The sequence below is a fragment of the Jaculus jaculus genome, chromosome 14 (assembly GCF_020740685.1).
Source record: "Jaculus jaculus isolate mJacJac1 chromosome 14, mJacJac1.mat.Y.cur, whole genome shotgun sequence".
NCBI lineage: Eukaryota > Metazoa > Chordata > Mammalia > Rodentia > Dipodidae > Jaculus > Jaculus jaculus.
The window spans coordinates 16,773,703-16,779,977 of NC_059115.1; the positions used below are offsets into that span (position 1 = coordinate 16,773,703).

The 6,275-nt window shown below is 38.6% G+C and overlaps 1 pseudogene; it reads right to left on the reverse strand.

The window, feature by feature from the left end:
- Positions 1–5,377: 5,377 nt before the first annotated feature.
- LOC101614372 lies at positions 5,378–5,869 on the reverse strand (annotated as a pseudogene).
- Positions 5,870–6,275: the final 406 nt, after the last annotated feature.

Consider the following 6,275-nt stretch of genomic DNA (forward strand, 5'->3'; position numbering starts at 1 on the left):
TGTGGCTGCAGGGTGGATGAGTTCTCTGGTGGTTTGTTGCATTGGTGGATGGGGGAAGGAAGGTTGGTCTTGTGTTCTTCAACAGCTGCTCAGCCGGTCCCTGCTGTCTTTCCCTTTGGGTTTCTTGACTTTGCAAGGAGGCTGGTGTGAATAGAAAATCCCTTCACTTGGTTTCTGCTCCTGTAGCTCTGTGCCAGCCAGGTGAGCATGAGATTGGAGCTGTCTATGCCTCAGCAGGATTCTGGCCAGTTTCCTCTTTGCTAGAAGACCTGAGTCTGACAATTCCTTATACACCTTCACATTTTGGTAGAAGAGTAAAATTTTCAGCTTTTCTGCTTATTTCCCTCCCTAAGCTGCTTTGGCATGGCTAGTATGCTACCCTATAAACAATTCTTTTTTTTTTTTTTTTGATTTTTCGAGGTAGGGTCTCACTTTGGCCCAGGCTGACCTGGAATTAACTCTGTAGTCTCAGGGTGGCCTTGAACTCATGGTGATCCTCCTACCTCTGCCTCCTGAGTGCTGGGATTAAAGGCATGCGCCACCACGCCCGGGTTAAACAATTCTTAAACAGACATTTACAAGAAACAAATATTGAAATGTGAGTGATTGCATTATTATCTGAAAGGTATGTTTGGCCTAAATTAGATGACCCTCCCCCAGACTCATTTGTCTTGAATGCTTTGTCCCAAGCTGATGGAAACTTGGGAGCTGGAGCATTGCTGGAGAGGTTATGGCACTGGGCAGGGTTTAGGGGGCTTATGGCCAGCTCCCCTTTGCCAGAGCTCAGCTCACTCTCTCTTTGATGTTTGCTACCTATTGTGGCAAGATGTGATGCCTAGCCTCTGCTGTATTACTCTTCCTTTGCCATGATGGTGCTTCTCTTCTCTTACTTAATCTCTTCCCCTGGCCTCACTTAAGGCATTCCGCTACTTGTAATATGTTCTTCTACTTACATATTTACAATATCATCCCCTAAATTTCTTCTTTCTCCTCCTTCCCTTACAGCATTAGATAGGATCCACATATGGGAGATAACATGCGATGTTTATCTTTCTGGGCCTGGGTTACCCCACTTAGCACAATCTTTTCCAGATCCATCCATTGCCCAGCAAACTTTATGATTTCATTATTCTTTACTGCTGAATAGAACTCCATTGTGTAAATGTATCACATCTTTATTATCCATTCAACTGTTGAGGGACATCTAGGCTGGTTCCATTTCCTAGCTACTATGAATAGAGCAGCAACAAACATGGTGGTACAAATATCTCTAAGATGGTGAGAAGAGCCATTAGGATATATTTATAGGAGTGCTATAGCTGGATCATATGGTAAATCTGTTTTTACCTGTCTCAATAACCTCCACACTTATTTCCACAATGGCTGTCCTACTTTGTGCCAGTACCATGCTGTTTTTGTTACTATGGCTTTGCAATATAGCTTAAAATCTGGTATGGTGATACCACCAGCCTTATTTTTGTTGCTCAAAATTGTTTTGGCTATCTCAAGCTTTTCTTTGTGCTTCCAAATGAATTTTAGGATTTTTTCTTTTTCTCTGAAGAATGTCATTGGAATTTTAATGGGGATTGCATTACATATGTAGATTGCTTTTATAAGATTGTCATTTTCACAATATTGATTCTTCCAATCCAAGAACTTGGGATGCCTTTCCATTTCCTAGTGTCTTCTGCAATATCTTGCTTGAGTGTTTAAAAAAGTTCTCATTGTAGAGATCTCATACTTCCTTGGCTAGATTTATTCTAAGGCATTTTGTTTTATTACTATTATTTTAAATTTTTCTTTTTTTAAAAATTATTTATTTATTTATTTGAGAGCAACAGACACAGAGAGAAAGACAGATAGAGGGAGAGAGAGAGAATGGGCGTGCCAGGGCTTCCAGCCTCTGCAAACGAACTCCAGACGCGTGCGCCCCCTTGTGCATCTGGCTAACATGGGACCTGGGGAACCGAGCCTTGAACCGGGGTCCTTAGGCTTCACAGGCAAGCGCTTAACCACTAAGCCATCTCTCCAGCCCTATTTTAAATTTTTTATTTTGGTTTTCAGGGTAGGGTCTCCCTGTAGCTCAGGATGACCTGGAATTCACTATGTAATTCTCAGGCTGGCTTTGAACTCATGGTGATCCTCCTGCCTCTGCCTCCCATGTGCTGGGATTAAAGATGTGCACCACCATGTCTGGTGGCTTACTTTATTATTTTTTGGTGCAATTGTGAATGGGAGTGATTTTCTGATTGCATCCTCTGTGTGGTTGTTCTTAGCATATATGAAGGGTACTAATTTCTGTGTGTTTGTTTTGTATTCTGCTACATGGCTATAACTGTTAATAAGCTCTAACAGTTTTCTGGTAGAGTCTATAGGGTCCTTTATGTATAGAATCATATCCTCTACAAATAAGGATTATTTGATGTTTTCCTTTCCAATTTGTATGCCTTTTATGAGTGTCTATTGCCTATTTGATATAGCTAGGACCTCCAGTACTATATTAAATATAGGTGGATACAGTAGACACCATTGTCCTATTCCTGAATTTAGTGGAAAAGCTTCAAGTTTCCCCCCATTTAGTATGTTGGCTGTTGGTTTGTCATAAATAGCTTTTATTATGTTGAGATATGTTCCTTCTATTTCCAGTTTCTGTAGAACTTTTACCATGAGAGGATCTTGGATTTTGTCAAATACCTTTTCTGCATCTAATGAAATGATCATGTGATTTTTGTCCTTCAGTCCATTTATATACTGTATTATATTTATTGATTTGTGTATGTTGAACCATCCCTGCAACTCTGGGATAAAGCCTACTTGGTCAGGTGAATAAGATTTCTGGTATATTCTTGTACTTTGTTTGCCAATATTTTGTTGAGAATTTTTGCATCTATGTTCATGAGGGATACCGGTTTGTAATTATCTTTTTTTGTTCTGTCTGTTTGGTTTTGGTATCGTGAATCCATCTGGGCCTGGACTTTTTTTAGGTGGGACACTGTTTATATCTGTTTGGAACTCCGTAATTGTAATAGGTTTCAATTGGTTTATCTCATCTTGATCTAATTTTGGTAGATCATATGAATCAAGGAAATCATCCATTTCTTTCAGATTTTCATACTTAGAAGCATGTATATTCTTAAAGTATGTCTTTATGCTTTTCTGAATTTCTTTGGTATCTGTTGTAATAGTGCCTTTCTCATCTCTAATTTTATTAATTTTTGTTTGTTCTGTCTTTCTACTGTTCAGAGTTGCTAAGGGTTTATCAATCTTGTTTATCCTTTCAAGAAACTAACTCCTTGTTTCATTGACTATTTTGATTGTTTTTTTGTTTCCATTTCATTAATTTCTGCTCTAATATTTATTATTTCTTCCCATCTATTGATTTTTGGTTTGCCTTGTTCTTCTCTTTCCAAGGCCTTAAGGTGAAGCAGTAAATTGTTTACTTTGTGATCTCTCTAATTTCTTTTTTTTTTTTTTTGGTTTTTCAAGGTAGGGTCTCACTCGGGTCCAGGCTGACCTGGAATTAACTCTGTAGTCTCAGGGTGGCCTTGAACTCATGGTGATCCTCCTACCTCTGCCTCCCGAGTGCTGGGATTAAAGGTGTGCCCCACCATGCCCGGCTTCTAATTTCTTAATATAGGCACTTAGAGTTATAAATTTCCCTCTTAGGACTGCCTTCATTGGTCCCAAAATTTTGGTATGTTGTATTCTCATTATCATTTGATCTTATGAATTTATTGATTTCCTTTTGACTTCTTAATGACCCATTGATCACTCAATAGTGTACTGTTTGGTCTCTATGAATTTCTATATGCTCTGTAGCTTTTCATGTTGGTTCATGTTGCTGATTTATAGTTTAATCCCATTGTGGTCAGATAGAGTATAAGAGATTATTTCAATTTTCCTATATTTGTGGAGATTTGCTTTGTATACTAATATATGGCCTAAGAATGTTCCATGTGCTGCTGAGAAAAATGTATATTATGCAGCATTTGGATAGGATGTTCTGTCGATATCTGTTAGGTCCATTTGTTCTGTGATGTCTCTCTATTTTTTGGTGGGATGACCTGTCAAGTGATGAGAATGGGGTATTGAAGTCTCCCACTATAATTGTGTTTGATGTTATCTGTGACCTTCAGTCTAATAGTGTTTGTTTGATGAGACTGGGAGCTCCCATGTTAGGTGCATATATGTTTAGGATTGTAATGTCCTCCTGCTGGGGTGTTCCTTTAATCAGTATAAAATGACCTTCTTTATATTTCCTCACTAATGTTGGTTTGAAGTCTATCTTGTCAGATGTTAGGAAAGCAACTCTTGCTTGTTTCCTGGGCCCATTTGCTTGAAATACCATTTTCCATTCTTTCACCCTAAGGTAGTGTCTATCTTTTACTGAGAAATGAGTTTCCTGGAGACAACAAATGGCAGGATCCTGCCTTTTAATCCAGTCTTCAAGCCTGTGTCTTTTGGATGGTGCATTGATATTAAGAATTATTACTGAAGGGTATCCATTTATTCTTGCCATTCTTCTTATTTTGTAGTGTTTTCTGTTTCCTTTTACTCATTTGTTTTAACTGTTATCTGAGTGTGGTCTATTTTTCTATTTCCTCCTGTGAGTGTTTTGCTTTCTCTTCAGTGTGAAGGATTCCTTCAAGTATTTTCTGTAGAGCTGGTTTAATTGTCATAAATTTCTATAACCTGTTTTTGTAGTGGAATGTACTTATTTCTTCTTCAATTTTGATATCTATCTAGCTTTGTAGGATAAATTATTCTTGGTTGACATTTGTTCTTTCAGAACTTGGAGTATATCATTCCAAGCCCTTCTTTCTAGCTTTTAAAGTTTGCATTGAGCAATCTGCTGTGGGTTTGCCTTTGTACGTGATTTTCTTTGTCTCTCTAACTGCCTTCAATATATTTCATTTGATTTTTGTGTTTAGTAGTTTAATTGTAACATGGTGATGAGAGGCTCTTTCCAGGTTTTGTGTTCTAAAAGCTTCTTGTATCTGCAGTGGCATTTCTTTCCCAATTTTGGGAAAATTTTCTTCTATGATTTTGTTGAAAATGCCTACTATGCCTCTGGATTGAAATTCTTCTCCTACCCTGAATTCTTTTTTAGAATAATATACTTGGTTTAAATTTGAAAGCATTAAATATATTTTTTAAAAGTTTGCATTATATCACAACAGATTCATATGCAGCTGCCAATTATAGAAAACACAAAGCTGTTCTATGATCCTAACAGAGGTATCCTGTCCTTCACCAGAAAAAAATCCAGTTAGGCTATTATATTTAAAAACGTTAACACCAAAACACTTTAAACAAACTCTCTTCATGCTTAAGAAAAAGCTATTCATTTTTTCATTTTCAATTCTTGCCCAAACTTTTAATTCTTTCCAGTGGAACCAAAACCTCCCGAACCCCGCTCAGTGTCATCCAGCACTTGAATTTCTTCTATTTCTGGATAAAAAATCCGTTCACAAATAAGCTGTGCAATCCAATCGCCCTGTTTTACTTCAAACTTCTCTTTCCCAAAATTAAACAATACAACACCAACATTTCCTCTATAATCTTCATCTATAACACCAGCTCCTACACCGATGAAGTGTTTTACAGCCAAGCCAGAGCGTGGAACTACTCTTCCAAGCATCCAGGAGGAACAGCTCTCTGAAAGTCTGTTTCACAATAGCTTTCTCCATAGGTGGCACAGTATAGTCATAGGCACTGTGCAGGTCGTAGCAGGCGGCCAGCATGGACCCTCGGGTGGGGGCCGTGGTGTGCTCTGAGAGCCCCATGAAGCAGAGTCACCAGCCGCCCTCCTTGGCAGGCTGGACCCGCTTGCTGGGGGAGGCGGTGTTGACCTTGTGGAGCAGGGCATGCCCCCAGCGTGGGTGTGGGTGGCAGCCCTACCCTGAATGTTTTATCTTTTCATAGTGTCCTGGGTATCTTTAAATTCCCACTCATACTTTCCTACTGGCTTGTATTTTTCTTTGTTGGACTGTATTAGATCTGCCACATGGAGTTCTAGTTTAGATATTCTGTTCTTTCCTTCATCCATTCTACTGGTGAGGCTTTCCACAAAGTTTTTTTTTTGTTTTGTTTTGACTGTGTTTTTCATTGCTAGTATTCTGCCACATTTTTCTTTAGTATTTCTATATCCTTACTTGTATCTTGTAATGACCTCCTTATTTCATTAAGCTGGTTTCCTGTGTTCTCTTGGAATTCCTTCAGAAGTTTGGTTTCTTCCACTTCCTCTTCTTCTTCTTTTGGTTCTTCGAGATAGG